Below are 21,467 nucleotides of genomic sequence, written 5' to 3' on the forward strand. Positions count from 1 at the left end.
TGTCATCCATCATAGCCCTCTACGAGCACAGAAAATTGACCTTCAGTCCACATATCAAAGCCTCTTGTGCAAAGGCATCGAAAGTCATCGCACAGCTGTACCCTCTAATCAACAGTAACAGCAAATTAGACACCAAAATCAAATTGCTTCTCTACCAGTTGATGATCCGTCCCATTATTACTTATGCGTCTCCTGCCTGGAGCCACACTTCCAACACAAATATCCTGAGACTACAGAGAGTGCAAAACAAGTGCTTAGGTATGATTCTAAATGCCCATAGTATATCAGAGACGTTCAACTCCATCGGGACACAAATGTCCCTTATATCTACTCTTTCCTGCAATCTTTAGCAGTAAAGTTCTCAAAATCGTCCTCACACCCAAATGAATTAGTTTAACAAGCAGCAAACTACGATGAAATGGATTTCTTCAAATACAAAAGCCATCTTAGTACCAAACAACGATCTATAACCTGCAACCACTCGGGCCGAGCAATGTTAATATTCTGTCAATAATGCAACTGAAATAATTCGTCTGGTGCGAGTGGAAACGCGATCTCGCGGGCATCTGACAGCGATTGATAAGACAGAAGATGAAGCTGATATTATTGGGTGTTAGCCAAATATTCGCACACACATTTTTTCGAGTATTTTAGAAAAGCTAATTGAAATATCTTCCGGTCAATTTTTTTTTCAGAAGCTTTTTTTTTTTAGTATTTTCATCTGTTATCATTAGATGTGCATTCTCCATTGCCATTAAACCATCTATACGTAGTTGTAGGGCTCTGAAAAGGATTAGCTATCATTTTCCTGTCATATGCATATTCTTCACTTTTTTTAAGAAAAAAAATATATTATGGAGATAGGACACTCTAGATTTACTGAGAAGTAAAATACGATAGGTGGCGTGGGTGTATGTAAGTGATCGGAACCATCACTTACATTATATGATCAGGAAAGAGTTCGATTTTTTTTTATCATATGTATAGTAGTTTTGTAATGAAAACGATGCGACAAAACATTCAAGGACATGTCAGGAGTGCCGATTATGCATGAGGATTTGTGAAACACAATACAAGTCAAAATATGACTGTCACTGTTCAGAGCAGCAAAAGGAACCTCACACAAAAACAGGTTATTAGAATGCCAACTGCGTGCAAGGAATGTTGATTAGTACGGTTCTTTGAAGGACAGTGTGATTAGGTACCATTAGCATATTAGTCATACACGATTCTTTTACGAATACATTTGAATATTTAAAAACAAGAACTTCATGGATCTACCAAGTCTGGTGGACTTGCCATGAATTTTAACGTTTAAGAATTCTGGCCGTTTTTTTCCTCCTCCCTAAGATGTTTTTCCTGTTCGAAGTGCTATGTTCGACGAGTACAAAACCCGATATTTATGCATTCGATGAGCGTAAGCATCAAGCCATGTCTAAAGAACAACGTAATGCCATATGATTGTCAGTTTTCCCAGCAACACGCTAGCAAATGGCTTCAACTGACGTTTACTTCGATATCCCAGTTTTTCTTTTTCTTACTAGTGACTGCTTAAGTTATTGCCCTCTTTATCCTGTTACTGATTTGAAAAATTTTTAACGGTTCCACTTTGCAGCCAAGGTTGACTTCATCAAGCTTGAACCATTTCGAATTCAAAAGGGTCTCGTAAACTGCACTCACGTCGCTGATTTTTATAGTCTGACATATTTAACAAAGAAAGCGGAAACAACGCAAACTTATCAATGTTTTCAGATCAACGCTTCGGCACATGCTCTGGATGGTTGCGATACCTGAGTATTACGCTTGCCTGCTACGCAAAACGACAAGACTCGGGGATGAGGGGGAGGAATAGAACATGGATTGCTTTTGCATCCAGCTGGGCTATTAGGAGGAGTTCTTAGGAGTATAAAGGCGAAGTGCGACTGCGGACCATCTTTGTGCGTGGTTAGTTTTAAAAATAAATGCAAAAAAATAATAATTTATGAAGAATACAGTCAAGCGGTGGTATTTGTCTCACCGTGAAACTGATGAGCTAGAGCAGACCACTTAAACCCTTCAAAATGAACAGCGCCCTCCCTGAATCAGAGCGTAATATTAAAGAGAAAGTCTTTTATTTTCTCTCTGATGTATCCAAGTTAGCGCGGCTGATTAATGTGGTAATATAAAGAAAGGAAACGGAAATAAATTCCAAGGGGCGAGGTGTCAAAATAATTCATATGGAAATACATTCCCGCGGATTCTGTGCATTCTTAATGCATTTCTTATTATCGTCTTAATGAGAAAACGTAAAAAAAAAAAAAGTGTGCATTTATGTTATCCACTTCCGTATAGTGACACACGGTCTGTAACATGAGAAGCAGCAGTCTGTAACACGTGCTTAGCGTCATCCCGGCTTGTACGAAGATGTTGCTGTTCGTCCACTTTTATCCACATGGCCCCCACTTTTTTTTTTCAATCTCTCTCTTCTCCTGCACTAGCAATTCCATTCAAATACATTGCTCGCATGACACGCGCGGTTCTGTCACGAGCTGATGTTATCAGTGGGTTGGCGCGCGACTCACGGAATGATTTAAGTTCTGGGAGGAACGCTAAGTTGGAAGTGTAATTAGTAATAAATATCAATAAGATAGCACGATTTTTGACATGCACCAACATTCCTTTCAGAGTGGGGGAAAAAAAAATAAGACAACACACAAAAAGAAATCATGAAACATCATTCTTTATAGACAAAAGGGGGAATAATTATTACAATATGATTACAAGATGCTGCAGCTGAAAACACTATCAACAGCCAAAAATCTATATAGAAACAGATTCTATTCCTTAATATTCAATTCTTTAAAATTCTTTAATATCACCAATGTTTCAGAAACTTACCAATACGCTAAAACTTAAAAAAAAAAAAAAAAGTGTACTTTAATAATATTTTACATGATTCGTAATTCTGTTAATCGTTTAGCATTTCTCGACAGTAACATCCAATATATAACTTTCTTTCCTACTCTATATAAAATATCCAATTACAGCGAGCCAATTAAACGTAAACACTAGGTTTATTGCGTACTGTACTTAAAAAAGCACACTCTGACGCTATTTGCAAATCTCATTGGACCATTTACAAGTTTATTACTTCATTTAAAATTTTGAAGTACTTATATTTAATATATAACTTACTTTAATATTTTGTACGTAAAAATGTAATTCTGAAATAGAAACAGAAATAGAAATTCAACTGCGGCGCCCTCTAGGAGCATGTTAGGAAGTACATTCATTTACATTAATATGTAGTTTATGTATGAAATTCGTAAGTTCTGCAACAACATAAGTTAATTTGACTTAAACAGCTCTAGTGACTACAATCTAGCTCTAGTGAACTAGAAATACTGGAATATTTCTAATAACCAAGAAACCTAATTTGCATTTAAGTGACTTCAATATACTCCAAACCGTTTCAATTATGAAAGGTTTGGGTGTATTTCATTTACTTTCGCTGTAAAAGTCTTCTCTATAAACGCTAAAATAGCCGTCCTTGAGAGATGTGTATATACACGCAGAAATGCACGTCAGAGTGAAAAATTAGTGATAAAAAAAAGCAATGCAGAATGTAAGGGCTTAGAAATGTCCAATTTATTAAGAATTCATTGTCTTTCCGCTAATGAATTTTATTCAGTGGAAAAATAATGAATTCTTAATAACTCGAGCCCAAGGACGATCTCCAGAGGACCTTCAGTTTAAGAAGGTGGAAGAATAACTGGAATATAAAAAACAATTAAATAAAAAATGCTCTTAATGAAAAAAAGATATGACCTTGAGAATTAACGTTACTAATGTTCAAGATCGTACTACCTTGTATTTCGCACTGGGACAGACGGCATATGAGATTAGTGGCGTTTTGAATACTTAAAGCTGGAGATTATTTTGCTACGTGAAATAAAATAATATTTTATTATTAAGAAACGATACTAATATTTGTTTTTCCTTTCACCAATCAACCGTCTCATTATGTATTTGATTTCAGCTCACTCGAAATATTCGCACTTTTCTTTTGGCATTTAAATCTATGAATGAAACTATTTAATCCAACCCGAGTGCTGAAAAAGGATCAACAGAATATTTCCATTGGTTTAACTGAAGAGTTATTGTTTTTCCGTTTGGTAAAGAGAATCTATCTTTTTTTTTTTTTTCAATAATATATTCTAATAAGTACTACCGTGAAGTGTGCAACTTCTTTTTCTGAGTATTTTCTTTGTGAATGTGAATTTTCTTAGATAGGAAAAGAACAAGGAATGGCATAATTGGTTTATTTTTCATTTATTTTCTAACTGACATTTAAAAGAATGAAATCCCAGAGACTAAACTAGAATTCCATCTAGTGAGGTAGCAATGCTACTTTGCCAGAATACGGGGCAAAACGGCCCCCTATTTATGGGGCCGTTTTTGAGGAACGAAAAAACTAGATTTTTCCAGGAGAAAAAACACTCTGCTTCGTATGAGACGGATTGCCTTACCTTTCATTTGAAATGTCCTAATAGTTGCATTACAGAAGACATTCGAACCCAGGTCTTTCCAACTATGGAGCTCCATCGAAACCAACTGAGTTATGGAGACCTTCCAACAGTGATATAACTGAAACATTTGCACCGATTGAAGAGCAGATATTATTTAGTTCCACTGTTGTTTAACAAAGATCAAAAAAGTCCTATAAATTTAAAAAATACAAACAACTCAGTTCAAAATTAAACGTAGTGCGTTGGAGAACAGCTGGTGAGTTTTGCCAGCAGCTGATGGGCAACAGTCGTTCTGCAATAACTGTGAACAACAGCGTCCTTAGTTCTGATGAGATAACAAGGCACATGATACAAATCGTTTATGTTTTCCTGCAAACTACGTTTGCTTAACTGTTCTTGTTTGTGGGCTTTTTTTTTTTTCTTCAAGCACATCATGCTCATAGTTATATATTAGGGGGAGAAATACTGCACCTATGCTATTAGCATTAAAAAAAAACGGCAGCTATTGACAACCATTTTGTTTATTTTTTAAATTATTCATTGTTACAAACAAATGAAGGCACCCATGAGGTCTTTTCAGATTTGTGGACACGCACGCACACACACACTTGGAGGTACCATCGCTTAAGGATTATTAAAATATTCACATTAATATGCAAAATAAGCTAAGAAAAACACTCCTTGCTTTTCCTATCCACTGCGTTCATAGTAATCCTTCTTCCCATTGCAGAAAGTGGATTCAACACCACAAGAACGGTTCAAATAATTTCCTGGTTTTGCTATCAACCCTTTCCTGAAGTGGTCATCTCGACTATGATTTATAGTCACAATTCCTGCGCGAGGAAGCTAGGCAAAATGTATCAACGCTTACGTAGACAGCAGTTGATTCAAAGCGTCGTCTTCCATGTCTCCTAGAAACGGCAATTCTCATCAGCTGTTTCCCCCTGTAACTAGGGAAATGACGGGGCTACATATGTCACGGTGGCGAACGAATGAAAAGCAAAACACAAACATTGAAAGCTTCCGTCATCTGAAGGTGCAATCGCAAGAATAATAACATCTGGTATTTCCGTTCTGTCAAGGCTGAGATGAGGGTGTAATCACTTAATACTGCCATCTAGTTGGGTCTTCTGCGTTCGAAGTAACGACCAGACATGCCCACAGTCGTCTTGGAAACGATGACGCGGATCACTTTAACCTTTTTGCTATGCTACCAGTTTCGAAAATAACCTCTCGCAGCGAACTGTTCTCCGCTTGCCATGCAACTGACTCGCTGTTTGTAGTGGGGAATGACAATGAGAAGCTTCAGTTGATTCAGTTGAATTTTTCAGTTGATTCAGTTTATTAAAAATTCAGTTGAATTTTTAATAAACTTAAGTTGAAATATTTAAGATGTCTGGATTTTCTCCAATGTGTAACACAACCTTTCGCAATCCTAATCCATAGATTACCTTTCGTTCTTCACTCTTTAAATAAACATCATCATCATCACCATCTCTCTCTCTCTCTGAGTAGTAACCTGGTATTAAGGTTCAGTCAGGTGAGTAGTCAAAGGTTTTAAACTGGGAACTTTTTGTTCTCAATATGCAAATAATTCAAAATATGTGATGACAAACTGCCTCTTCGAAGCATTTTTAGGATTGGGTGATAGAAAATCGATGTTATTCAGAATTAACGTGGATATCACAAGTTTGTGTTCAGTGGTGATTTGTCTGTTGCAGAAAAATATTCACCTAAGGCTACAACTACAATGAAACGTCCTAGATTATGTTTCTAGCATCCATGACGAGACTCGAACCCAGCCCTTTCCAACTGAAGGAGGTGTCTTCCCACTAAATGCCTTTCAGAGCGAAGCGTTAAGATATTATAACTTATTTCACGACATTGATATGAAATCAGGGAAAACCAATGTGTTAGCACAATTCTTTACCCTTGGCAAACATTTCTGAGTTAAATCAAAAAGCAAAACTGCACAGAATCTTCTTTTTATTTAAAACGACTGTTGGTTCGAATCCTGTTCAAGACAGTTGAAACTTTTATAAGGAATTTCTAACGGAAACTAACGTGGATTGATTCCACGTTAGCTGGTCTCATAGGTGGAAGGATTTTTTCCTCCCACAAATTATTACAGAAAACATATTTAGTTGACAGACACAGACTATATACACAATAGTTAGTCTTCACAATGTAGCATTAATGTGTCTTTATAACACCGAATCACTTGGCTACAGTGACAGATCACGGAGACTTTTTCTACTTTCCTAAAAATCAATCCTTTGTCCGTTTCTAGAAATAAAACCAATAATTCGCTGCTAGGGGAGAGAAAGAGAGAGAGATAAACAAATTAAAATTATGACTCGTGAAGAAAATGGAAATGTAGAAAGATGATGAACTTGATCACGGACTTATGCTATTCTTCGAGTCAAATTATATTCATTAAAACGATGTAAACGTTCTCTGTCAGTAAGGTACAATAAAATATATTAAATAAGTGACTAATTTTCATATAATAATTATGAACACTTTTATTATTTAACAAAATATTTTATATTACACTCGTTTAGACCTATTTGTGCGTGTGAGGGGAGGGAAGGAATTGTTAGATGTAACCACTTATGACAAAGGGGAAGGTAGTAGCAGTAGTCTAAAAATCTAGAAAACAATATCACATATTATGAACTCGAGGTTGTTAACCCTTTTCTCTTCTATTTCCTTTGATTGTGCACTAGATCAGGAACACGTCTGTCGGTATCTTTTGAATATAAGCAACAGATTCTTCATCCCTGCTGTCATATTATGAATTCATGTACCAAAGTGAAGACTCGGCAGAGCAGCCCTTATATCGTCAAAGCTTAATGAGCTAAAGTAAAATACCATAGTGAACTACGTCTGTGAATGCTCTGGCAAAACGAAAAAAAAAAAAAATCTCAGAGTACCATGGCTACTTTTGTCATTCGCTGAACGAGCTTCGGCTACATTATATGCCTTTCTCATACCATCAAGAGTACCTTAAAAGCATCAGTTATAATTGCTTAGTCTGTAAGTGCCTGCCTTAGGATAAATCCTTATCCATGGATCGTTGGTTCTATGAAAGTTAAAGAGATTGGACGGGAGCAAATATGAATTATAACGTTTCATCTGGAGATGTATAAAGATAGTGGAACAACAGCACTTCGACTGGAGAGCACTGCATTATTAAAAATAACGTATGAAGGATCATTTCTTGCACTTTGTCTGAGAGCTATTTAATTAACACTCCAAGTTTAATTTAGTTTAATGATGAAATACATTAAATTTTAACGAAGTATTAAAAATGTGAAAGCAATATAAAGGAATGTACTTGCATTTCTAGTAAGCTAAGAGTTTCTCTTATGTCAGTCGCAGTAGCCTTGTGAATACGTTGTTTTTAATTTAGTCCAATTTAGTCGTTTAGAGCAGGAGTGGCCAACTTAATTCTATACGAGGGCCAATATATGATGAGGGGTAGCGTCACGGGCCGCACATTTTTAGACAGAAAAATAAACCCTGCATTTTTTTCAAGGCAATAGTTAGTTGTATGAATTACTATATTTGCTAAATAATTTTACTACTGCGAGAATAATATAAAATACTTCATTGATTTAAATATAAGTTGTTAAATTAAATTTAATTACATATTTCTGTTTTTTTTTCACACTTAACACATACATGTTGTATGTTTTACATACAACAAACGATGCCAGAGTGAGCTTTTCTGTATTGATGTTGGTTTAGTAAAAATAGATTTCTGAAGAGACCTTTCTCTTCAAATTACGTACAGTTTTGGTACGTACTTGTCCAACGTATTCTTGGTATTTAGCGGCACGGTGCTGTATGTAGTGGCGTTTGAGGTTATATTCCTTGCGCACAGGACAATACTTGCAATACACAAGGCACTTTGGTTTGTTGTCTTTATTGTTTATAAACAGAAATTCATTTTCCCATTTCTCCTGAAATGACCTATTTTCTTCACAGATCTTACGTTTCTTACTCATAGTACACAAAGGCTGAAGTAACTGATCAGGAGACACAAACTGCAACAATAACACTGTTAACTGTGAAACCGAGTCTCTGAAACTGATCACTGTAACCAGGGCAGAGCAAGTGACTTTAAATGATGCGTTACCCTGGAGCTCATAGAAATCTATCACTCCCACTACTACAAATCGCACAGAGAAGCAGTAGATTTTATAAATTGGGTAATCTTTTTAAAGCAATTTTGATTCCGTGTTGAGAATATAAATTGTTTACGTCATCACAAATAATTAATATAACTAGTATATCAATCAGAAAATCTGCGGTCGAAATTAATAGCTAAATTGATAATACATATAATTGAATATAGTTTTTATCCACAAAATCACGTTACGGGCCGCATGCGGCCCGTAACGTGATTTTGTGGATAAACCGCTGACCTGCTGTTGGCCACCTATGGGTTTAGAGTAAAAGGTTATGCATACATGAGTCTATTAATGAAATAAAAAGTATTTTAAGGTTATAAACTGTGTGATACAGTTCTATGAAGCCCAGCGTAACTTCATGCAGTTATCCATTTTTTTCGTGATTTCTTTTATCAGTGCAGAAATAATTTACTGATAACATTTTTTCTATATTGTTTTGCATTTGTGCATGGCTATTTCTACGTAGCTAGTTTTATTAATAACATACGGAGATCTATATGATTTTTTTTTAATTCATGAAAGCCTTATGAGACAAGTTTATCTCTTATCGTTGATGTTGTTTTTCCTATATGTTTAGTGAGACGAGTGCGTTGTTCGCATTCCGAAGATAGTAAAATAGTTTCATTCTCAAAATATTATGGATGAGATTTATGAAGGGATCCTAATGGATGACTGTCTATATGCCATAAAGCTCAACGCCACAAGATTCGACCAGGTTAGGTTACGGATTTTGGACATAAAATGGCTGGTAAAACTATTTTTGATGTAAGCCTGTTCTGAGTGAGTGAGTGAGAGAGAGAAACTTCCTGGGAGAGAAAATAAGAAAGTATATATATAAAAAAAAATACACTGGCCAGTAGTCAAATTAACGTCTTCCCCACCACAGGAGATGATGATGAGGGGGTGTCATTCGTTTTTTCTTTCTTCCCGAAAGATTCGAGTTCGAATCCCATTCAGAACGCGAGGAACCTTTCTAAGAAGTTTTCGGGCACATCTCCGGACTCTGCTGCTGCTCAAAGCTTAATAAACTACTACCGAAACTATATCTTAAAAAACTATATCTATATCTTTGTGAGAACAAACAAAGAATGCTAAACAATTTATTATTATTATTATTATTTACGCACTTAGTTTATTCATTTATCTCCATTGTCTAAATCCAATGTACTTTACACATTAGAAAAATATTTTGAAGACAAACATCTGACGCCAATAAAAAACTGGAATATGACTTAGCTAAGTTAGAAAAATCGTCTACAATCAAATCAAACAGGAGGATGGGGGGGGGGGAGATAAGTATCGACCGTGAGATGCGGTGATCAATACCCTTGGAGGGTAATGGATGGCAATGCTGTAGCCAATGAAGTTCTAACTGAGGCTCGGCTATTGCCGTTACCACGCCATGACCAGAGCTCTTATAGCTCAATAATACCCCATCCACACATTTTCTTCAATCAGATGAAGGGATAAAAAGTCAAGGACTCAGTCCATCTAAAAAAAAAATCAAACAGGAAGTTCAGTAATTGACAATTTAGTATATTACTAGCCAAGATTAAAACATGTTCTTTTTGTGGATTTTACATGGGTGGGACATAAATGCATTGCACCTGCTCCCTAGCACATATTTGACTCCACAGTAGCGTTAAGGACGATCTGATTTGATATGGCTTCGCTGTAATTATGGCAAGAAGAAATAAAAATATGAAGTCAGTACTGAATGTGCGTCTTCGCTGGGTGGTCTGCCTGTTTTTTATGAAGAAAAGACTCAAGTTTCCGGGGGGGGGGAGATATGAATCTAATTATAAATATGCATTTAACTTTTTAAAGTAGTAAATTTATGATATTTTCATATCAAATTCTTGAGTTTTGAATTTTCAAAACCACCATTATCAAAATACATAAAATAAATGTGCACTTTGTATGGGTTTAAACTGCCGGCATCGCACTAGCACTGATCCTTCCAACTTTCCCTTCTCATCTGTGTCGTGTAATATAAGTACACTTGCTTTTGGACAGTTCCGGATCGTCTTTAGCTTTCAAGTTGATTCCAAAGTTCTGAACTAAGAGATGAATCAGTCTTCTTCAGCAAATCATTGCCTTCATTCCGTTTAGGCCATCAACGGAAGCCATGAAACCGGTTCGTTTCACTTTCTTTAGCCGTTACAACACACTTAGTCGAATCAGTGACCCTGTCCATATTCATGCACACCACTGTCGCCTGATTTTCATTTTCACTTTCTTGCGGGCACGCGCCTCGCTCGTAAATAGCACGTACCTAATAAAACGGTTCTTCATTACCAACGCGAAGTTCTTTGGAACTCAAAAACTCTTTCCAAATGTATCCCTTGCCTGTAGATCACAACGGGTAATCATTATAATTTCCTTGGGGATCTGACCTCTTCTTCACGGGGTCAGAAGACTTTCGCTCAAAACAATCGACATGATAAAATAGCCAAGTTGAATATTCAAAAACACTCTCGACAGAAGGATAAAGCTCACGTCATCATTTGTTTTTATTAAGTTTCGTCATAATCGACTCACTTTTTGATTTCTTTCTTGAGTCCAACAGTGGATTCCCTACATAACGGAATCCTATCATTTTAAAATTTAAATATATGCACACGTAAGAAAATAACTGGTGTCATATTAAACTTAAGCCTTTCAATTTCTTAGTGAAATTTCTTCGATTAAATCTAAATCAGAATATTTTAAATAAGGGTTACTTTAATATTTAATATATTGCTATTACTTGAAGCAAAAGATAAATTTGAACAAGGGTGTTAAAAGAAGTAGAAATAACAGCATAATTGCTCACGTGATTTTTTTACGTCGGTATTGAGTTTGTCGGTTTTTTACGTGAGTTTCTTAACCAATTAATTACTCATTTTCTCTAATTAAGTATCCAGTAATAAGTAATAATAATTATGGGTGTCACACAGCTATAGGATCTCTTTATTTTCTTCTGCATAATACCAAACTATTATAAAAGTCTCTGTATCTCATGTGTGTTCAGTCAGTGAACATTTTGCCTAGCAAATGATGCATGATCTTTCTGTTTACTGTAATTTGCATTCCTGAATGCAGGGAAAGAATGGATGACTACAATAGCTAGAGTTAAATGGGTAGTTTATGATAAATATCCACAATATTCCCTGAACAATAGATAATCCTAACTGAAATCCAAGGGGAAAATAAACTGCAAGCTATTTGAAATGCTTGCAGCGTTTCTGAAAGTTATAAATGGGCAAAACAGAAATTCCTATGATTTAATGGAAAGAACAGTAAACTGTCTCAGAAACGTAAAATATTTAATCTCGTTTCCTCTGTATGCGCGCAACTGGCCTTTAATACAGCATTTACTGACACTCAACCCAAAGTATGCACCTTAAAAAGTCTAGCAGAAATTATTAACAAATCTGAATAGCGTGGTAGGGAAGACTGAGATATTATAAGACTAATTAGTGGTTTTGTAGTGAACTTACGTTTGCACAGAACGTTCATTACTTTATGTTAAGATTAAAAAAATAAAATGCCCGCTTAAACTGTTTATTTTATTATGTACAACTGATGCCTGATAACTCAGTTTTCCGTTATATTTGTATGATTAACTCCTAGTAGTTTGTTTGATTGTTATAATGAAAGCTAACAATGTACTTTACCCAGGCGGTTATATATTTTACGAATTATATACACACATAACGGAATCCTATAATATAATATAATTTCTCTTAGTCCTTATAAGGACTGGCTTAAAGGGGCGAAGCAAGAATGCATTTCATCTTCCCCGTTATCTGTAGAGGACAGTGTAGGGATAAGGTAGGGTAGGGTTATTGAGCTATTAAAGCCCTGATCATGGCAGGAGGGTAACAGCAATAGCCGAGCCTCAGTTAGAACTTCATTGGCTACAGCATTGCCATTCATTACCCTCTAAGGGTATTAATCACCGCATCTCACGGTCGATTCAAATTTTCCTTCCTCTCCGAATCCATAATTTCTCTATTAGCATTTTATAATTTAAATATATGCACACGTCAGAAAATAATTGGTGTCGCATTAATTTTTTCAATTTCTTAGTGAAATTTTCTCAAATAAATCTAAATCAGAATACTTGAAATAAGGTTTACTTTAATATTTAATACATTTTTATTACTTAGAAGCAAAGGATAAATTTGGGCAAGGGTGTTAAAAGAACCAATGGAAATAAGTAGAATTGCTCACGTGATTGTCAGAGAAGAAGGGAGGTGATAATTCTTTTGCCATATTACGATTTTCTGTGGTCCTCTTTTGTGTATAAAAGAAAAGACATCTAATATATCATCTAATTATTACTTTATATTTATTTGTTATCGTGATGTCTTACTACAGTTAAGGTTCCGATAGACTAAGATTATAAAAGGCTTGAGTGTGGCAGTATTCCTTAAGAATTAACTTGTAATTTAAAAGTTTCCTTCGGAGAAAAAAGAAAATCGAAGGAACCGACTACAACCAATCAATGCAACTTCATACGCCCGATAAGAAAAATAAAAATGGTTTACTATCTTAGGGTGGAAAGCGACTGTCATTTGATATGTTCTAGCGCTGATAGGGATGTTGGAAAAAAAAAGAGGGGGGGGGTTATCACCGAAGCCATCGTAAAAGAAGGTTGTGCTTGAAGTTAAGAAAGTGAGAGAGGCACAAGGAAACTCGGCAGTGATGGATAGCGTAGTCTTAGGAGTATTCCCATTAAGACAAACGCAATCTTGCTAAAGACACACAAAAAACGTAACCGGGTGGCAGAGGCAGGTATTGGGTTTCAGTTCCGTGTGGCAGCGTTGTATCAGTAGAAATGCAGTCATGAGTATTGCGCAGTCGAATGAATAACTACAACCAGGAATGAATAGGAGGGTACTCGTTGTGTCTCCACTTCACGAGGAGCATTTTTTTACTACTACATACAACAGTTGACTTCAAACGAATTATATTTTATTATTTTTGTTTTTACAGTTCAGCATGATTAATATTTTTCTACTTATAATCTCTAAGATCAGGCTAATGACCGGTGCATATAGATATTAAATAAATATTCAATAAAACCCGCGAGCAAATTACTGTTTTCAAAACATCCTTAAATAGGTATGATTTAAACTTCACGTTCTGTATTACTTGAAAGTGTTACTTTTGCAATCTTATTTATGATTTATTTTACGAAGTTCCTAAAAGCTCATTTTATCTGCCGGCTTTCATTCTAGAAATGAAAGCGCCTGTACGGAGCAACTGTGAGGACATCTCGCACGTTTGCTCAAGTTGAAAAGAAGAAGGTTCGAATCAATCCTATGTAGAATGGGAAAAATATTTACAAGGATTTGTGAGTGAAGATGGATTATTCGGTGTTTTGTACGAAAACAAACAGCACACTTGTCGAAGATTTTCGAAATATTTTCGCTGACGGCTTTCAAAAGTTTTTATTTATTTTATTTTTTTAATATGTTAAAAGTTTAATATTTAAAGAGGAAGGTCAGGAATTTGTAACTTGGTAATAGAGAGTAACAAACAAATTAATCCGAACTCACATTTTAAAGAAAAAATTTAATTTCGCAAGAAAATAAGTACAAAAATTAAACTCCAACTTGACCACATAATTTATGTGCTCCTCTGTTCCTAATAAGTTCATTAATACGCTTAGGCATAGGCTCTACCAACGCACAACACATGTTTCTTATTTCTGCATCTCGAAGCCATACTTTTATAACGAGTTGTATTAAGTTATCCTTTATATCACAATTTAATTTTTCAATCTCCTTTTCGGTATGGCTCACAAATTTTCATTTGGATTAATGCCAGGAGAGTTACCTGGCCACTGGAGGAATTGGATGTTGTGATTTTTGAAGAACTCTTTCACTTTTTTTTGAAGTGTGGGCACGGAGCGAGATGAGTTCTTTGTATTTCTGGGTTTGTGGGAACACTCTTTTCTCCAATATATATTTATGTATTGGTCACTTTTCATCATACCATCAACAGGCACCAGTGATCCTGGACTGTCATGTGTACAACAATCCTAGAACATCTTTTTAGCTGGATGTTTAGGAGCTTATTGAAGATGGGTGGAAGAAGTCTTTTCAGCCGCTGATTTGCGAAAATAGGGTACTCGCTCTTCTTGGACAAAGAAATGGCTCTCATCTGAGAAAATGACCTTCTTCCGCTTGTCAACAGTCCAATCTTTGTACACTTTTGCCCACTGGAGCCTCTTTTTATACATTACCTTCCTCAACAGTTTTTTTTTTTTTTTTGGTCTATGGACAATCCTCACTGTCAGTGGCGCACTCAGGATTTAATCTTGGAGGGGGCCGAGCGCTCAGGATTTAACCTGGGGGGGGGGGCGAGTTGAGTAGACGATTTGCGAATACACACTACGCATCGCATACGATCTATGACTGAGCATCTGCAGTGATCGCTAATTCATAAGTAGTACAGAAATAGAAGACACGACACAATATAAATAAAAAAAAAAAGAATTTTAATTAGGAAAAGATTTTTGGAAATTTTCTAGTTTTTTTTCCCTTTTCTTTGGGGATGCCCCGGCCTCTTGCCCCCCCCCCCCCATGGGTGCGCCACTGCTCCCTGTTTCCAACAATCTTCGACTGTCTGTCATGTCAGAAACATTAATCCCACTAGCTGCCAAGTCTCTATTTAAGTCTACAGCAAACAATCTTGGATTCATTTTGCTTTTCCTAACTAGTAAACAATCTTGAATAGGCGTAGTTTTCCTTTTCTGTCAGGAGAAAATGTGCCTATCTCCTTGTGCCTCTTTAAAATCGCATTAACAGTACCCAAATCAACATCATACTCATCGGCAATTTGTCTTTGAGTCCTGGATGTGTGCTGAGAAAAAGTTCACATTTTTGAACGCTTTCTTTGAGATATTTTATAGCTACACAAAATGAATAAAACACTAAGAATACTTATTTTCACTATTAAAAACGCACAGCACTATTAAAAACGCACAGCACTATTAATAAACATCGTAGAGACGGTTAAAACACGTGGCACTCAACCAAAATAGTGATCCGAAATCAAAACCCAAATTATTGTAAACTGAAACAAAAACCAAAAACTTTTTATTGGAGTATACGGAAAAAAAAGTAAAAGAATAGTAGCATTCATTATTGAAAAATAATCCGACAGTTTCAGACATCAGAGACCAACTGCAACAAGCGGAACAAAGCCATATCAGTAAAAACTTTTTTTATGATTTATTATGAAATTGTGCAAGACAGAAATAATTACTGAATTCTACAGTGCAACTCACTCCTAAGGTGACCCATGGCATTGTCATAATTTATATTTGACGGGATTATTTTTATGAACTATACATTTTAGTTAGGGAAACAGAAAAGCCAACAAACACAGTCAATGTAAATCCAGTTCTATTTCAAGCTTGTTCCGTCCATCTTTTGAACGCACATTTTCGCTTAAGAATGTCGCTTAACCGACCGGATACCTTTTGTTCTTCGAATCATCATTTAACACTTCAAATGTGCACAAAAGAAAATAAAAGACTGCATCTTCTTGTCTGATCATGCTCTTTCGATTAGCAAGGACGGATTTTCAATCTACCATTATACAAGGGAATTCGTTTATTCTAAACAGGAACTCATCCGTAAAGAGAACATTGTTCCACTTGTCTGCAGCCCAGTGACGATACTCGTATCAGATACTCTGCCAGGATATATGGCTTTCTGTTTCACGGGGAAGTCATTAATCAAGCTACACCATGTATTCTGATGATGGCTCCTGAAAAGATTGTTAATAATTCCAGTCAGAAGCTTTAGCACGGTCAACGGCCCAATATTTCGCACATACATCAACCATCCTCCAGGGCCAATAAAAAATTTTCACTGATAAACTCAGAAGAGGAACCTGAAAGGTTTGGGTAATCGTAGGATGCTAGTAATGGGCCATTCTATTGGGTATTGTGGAATTTGTTAACGGATAATGGCCACAATTTAACGTTCTGAGAAGTATGCAAAGTTAAGAAATATCACGATGGAATTCGATGAAATGCTCAAGTCAACCAGTGATATTCTACGTGAATGTTATTCGCACAGGTGAGGTCTCTCATCAATAGGGCTTCCACACGTTTCTCTGCCCTTACGTATTCCATTTCTCCGTATCAAATATAATTTTACGCATACAATTGAAGCAGCCTCATAAAACATTATTTTTTACTCTATTTTTTTTAAAATGTTCTTTCCACTCTTATCCACAAGTCTGTCTACTACTTTCGTCAAGACAGTAACTCCTAACAATTAACTAAACAAACTGATCTGTGCTAGGTCAGTTCGTCTATTTGTTGAATACAACTACTGGCAGTTATCAGTAATTCTTCATTCAGTATTTTTCTTTGGTCACATATGAAGTTTTCCCACATCATTTTACTCAAATCATTTCGAAATTGTATTTGCATTATGGCATGTTGTCGTCTTAAGAAACGAGTCTGTTTTGGAAAATTGCGACAAAGCAGAAGCATTGCATCTTCGTCGAATTTCATTCTGCTATACAATATAGTCAAAGAGCCTAGGAGAAACGGCGCCAGACATTACGCTCTGGCCATCAAAAATTGGGATGACGACATAAGGCGTCCTCTGGTCATCTACTATACCAACCCACAAACTTTCAATGCGATCTGAAATGGACTTGGCGTGATTCTTTGCTCCCTATCTTCAGGAATTCCAGTTCTAAGATCTCGTCAATGTTCTTACATATCAGCTGTTGATTTGTCATACGCTTGACTTATTTGCAGTTTCCTTTACGCAGAAATCCATAATGAGCATGTTTTCAACATAGCATCTTATTACTACGCTACTCTCTGAACTCCTGGTCGATCGTTTCTAGATCGTACTTCCATTGTTATCCTTAGTACCTTTGGTGTTAGCTTCCTTCCTGGACGTTCCTTGGTGAGGTGAAACACATTTTTTCCATCTGCTGACAATATTGCCTATGATTAATTTTGGTGATGCAGAATTTTACTAATATCATGCACAAATAGGCTACTTATGCGTCAGGGGACGCATAAGCAGCCTATTTCTCTTTCGAAGCCTAACTACTCTAAGTGACTGACAGTACGCAGATTCATAATAGAGTCTATGAATTTTCTGTTTGTCTCCATGTACGGACCACGTGCGACATAGAAATATGCATATCAGTATGTTTCATTCTATAACAGAATCGTAAGTAAATATAAAGTTTCATTATAATGTGAGCGGATTAATTTGATTAATTAAAAATTCGAGTGAATTAGTCGTGTCAAAATGATCACGCCGCTATATGCACCAAAGAAGTACAACGCGCAGTGATTGCATTTTTATTTATTTTTATTTTATTTTTATTTTTTGTGTATGAAGGTTTAGGCAATATTTTACATCAGGGAACTCGCATGTCCAAGAACGGTCAACCAAGTCTCTCACGAAGAATGCTACGGATAAGTGGGTCCTGATCAATGACCGATGAAAACATTTAACAAGCTCAATTTACTCTTGAAAACAGAAGAGTAACCACCTATGAAGAGGCAAATCAACTACAGATTAGTTACAGCTCTGCCCATGGGGTCCTTCCTCAAGAACGTTCGCTTCCATGAAGTGTGTGAACTTTAAGACAACTTTCTTAGACTGTCTGTGGAGATACAAGTCAGAAAGAAAAAAAAGTGGCAGAGTTGAATGAAACAAACGATATTCCTTATAATGAAGTTTAGACTCATCGTCAGAGGGACAAGTAATGCTTGCACTTTTCTGCAATTCATAATGACCGGTCCTCAAAAGTCACATGCTAAGTGATACTGCACAGCGAAAGAATATGATGTGGAAATTCTGCAGATTCGCGGTCTTCAGGATTGAAACAAAAATTCTGCATCCCGCCACCGCTGGACCACTTTATTCAAAACCGGGGGCGCGGGGGGGGTATGTATGAAAAAAAGTTTTCAAATTGCAAATGGACTGAAATAAATATATAAACCTTATTATTATTACTGATGTAACATTGTTGAAACAAATACTTGGATCAGAAATAGAACGAACAAACAATAGAACTGTGATATGATATTTACTACGCAGATAATAATATTAATTAAACTGTCACTTATGCATCATAAAAAAAATAAAAAAAAACAGTTCTCCATTTGATGTAACTCTCGCTTAACGTGCTCAAGTCATCAAACAATAGAGGAAACGGTGTATAATCTCGCGGATATTGGAGAAAAACTGTTTCGTGTTAGATGTGCTGATTCGAAATTTGATTAAGTTAGTTGTCGCACAGAGCAAGTAAAATGCTCTTATCGACTTTCTTTTGCTAAATTAGACACGCTGTACTTCCATTTTTAAACCAGGAAATCGGGACAGATGTCCAGAAATGAGAAATATCCCGGGTGTTATAACCTGCCCTGTTCTCGCCACATGAAACCGAATGGCGTCAGTAAGCAGCGTGTCGTTCACCCTGAAAGATAGTGTAATTGGTACGAAGTGTGCATCTGGGTTCTAACGTAAGAACGGATTCATGCTGGAACCATTATGACACCGCGTAAAAAATTGTCGCGGCACGTGTCACAGTGGTTGGTAATCAAATAACTGCGATTAGCAGTTGAGGGCAACCTCATAGGTAGTTACGAAGCAGGCCGCATGATTGATGATCTCCACTCAATATCACGTGATGGGATGCCCATTTCGGATTCGAGACTGCTGTTCCAGCAACAGACGACTACTGGAGAATGTTGGAGAGGACCGCTGGTCCAATCCAGCAGATTGACAGGACGATATATCAATGTAAGAACTGTCATGGCAAACCGACATCATTCTGTGAGAATCATTAAATAATTTAAACTAGTTTTCAGCTTTATTTAATGGAAGGAAAGCTAAAAATTAGTGTCTATCCTATCACTTGATATTTCTTCCATTTCACAAACCAGGAAAAATTTAGAATCTTCTGGTGGCTAAAATGCAGTTATGTCAATATAACCATGTAAAAATAAATAAAAAAAGTATTTAAAAAGTAATGAAAAAATCCCTGGCCTACTCGCAGTGCAAATGGACTACACGGTTTACACCCTTTCGTACGGAGTGACATAAAAAAGAAAATCACAAGAATGATTACTAGAGATACTGATCAGATGCGAACACTGTTCAAAAAGTATCCTGATTGAATACTTTTTGAACAGTGTTTGAAGAGTACATTTCGATGACAGTGCAGAACCATGTCAGTGCATGTTTAGGCATAATTAAGTCACTGCTCCTCTGGAGTAGATCACTAGCAATTTCACGATGTCTAGAAATCTCGAGAACGTTCATGGAGCAAATGGAAAACTAGAAAAACATACGATTTATATGGAGAACAGCACATGAAAATTCTATAGGTCATATGTTTAGCACTGTCTTTTTTTTTTTTTTTTTTTTTTTTTTTAAGAGCCGCAATGGAAGTGATTCACGCTCCAGATCTCATCCATGTTGAAACTGCCAGAGAGAGAGAGAGAGAGAGAGAGAGAGAGGAACTGCCAGAGAGAGAGAGAGAGTCGAGTCTTTTAAATTTTAAAAATTTAAAAGACTCGACTTGAAGACGTCATTCGTTATCAGTAGGTATTTATTTATAAATTTATTTTTTAATTTAAGTGCCACACTCAGCGAAGTGTTGATTTCCACCGCAGACAGAGGGTGACCTAAGTCTTCTGATCCTAAAATTGTTATTTAATGGTTGTAAATAAATACATGAAAATTAAAACATCTCACATTTCGAAAATTATGACAATGTTCACGAGTCAAGATCGATTTTTAATTTTTGTTTTTAACCAACAAATATTCACCAGCAATTATTTCACGAATTTATTTTAACAGCACAACTCGTATATTTTTTTTCTCTCCAGTGCGATCCTTAGCTCCAGGAACCCACCACGCCGTGTTCAATAGCCAACTCTAAGAATGCTCAAAAAGGCAAACGCGCTCCGAACGCATGTGCCAGAATAGTATGAAAAGATGGAACTGCAAGAGTCGTCCGTCCTCCCGAGGCGGTCACACGAATACTGTCCCCCAGTTCTTCAAATATCAACAAGCAGTGACACCTTTTGATCGTTCACTATTATCATAAAAGAAGCTGCCATGAAACGCATCCCGGAAATATACAGAGCTGGAAGCGGTAAACAGGCAACAGAAAATGGACGGGCCAAGTTTTTTTTTTTTTTTTTCCCGCTTACAAAGCATTTTTGGAATAGAGACGGACTGAAAAATCAAGAAGTCACCAGACCGCGTTTGGTAGCAGTGAACTGAACTTTTTAGCTTAATTCTCAGCAAACCTTTCTATCTGACGAGGGCCCCTTTCCCAAATTCTGAATCCATTTAGTTTTAAAGCTGAACTACCCCTCCTCATAAATACTTTTATCTTACCGAAAGAATAATTCCTTTCTCTTCTCAGAAGTCCGTTTTATTCGGTTTTTCTTTCAAACCTAACTTTTCCGTGATGGTAAGCATAAATACATAGAAAACAGTTTCTATTTTTCTTTATCATTTAATATATTTTTGTGTTTTTCATTCTTATTAAAACAACCTCGCAAATCTTTCTATTTTTAGCATTAAGAGTCGTAGTTTCAAATTTCATTCCAAAACACGATTTTTTATATTCTCCAGAGGGTGAAGTTCTAGAGTGGCTCTCAACCAAGCCACAGATCAAATAATATCAACGTAAAATTTTCTAGAGATGAAACCTCTTGTGGAATGAATAGCAACCAAGATTTCTGTTATTTTATAAA

The sequence above is a fragment of the Typopeltis vanoorti genome, chromosome 14, assembly GCF_054136105.1.
Source record: "Typopeltis vanoorti isolate ZY-2024b chromosome 14, IOZ_Tvanoo_1.0, whole genome shotgun sequence".
Classification (NCBI taxonomy): domain Eukaryota; kingdom Metazoa; phylum Arthropoda; class Arachnida; order Uropygi; family Thelyphonidae; genus Typopeltis; species Typopeltis vanoorti.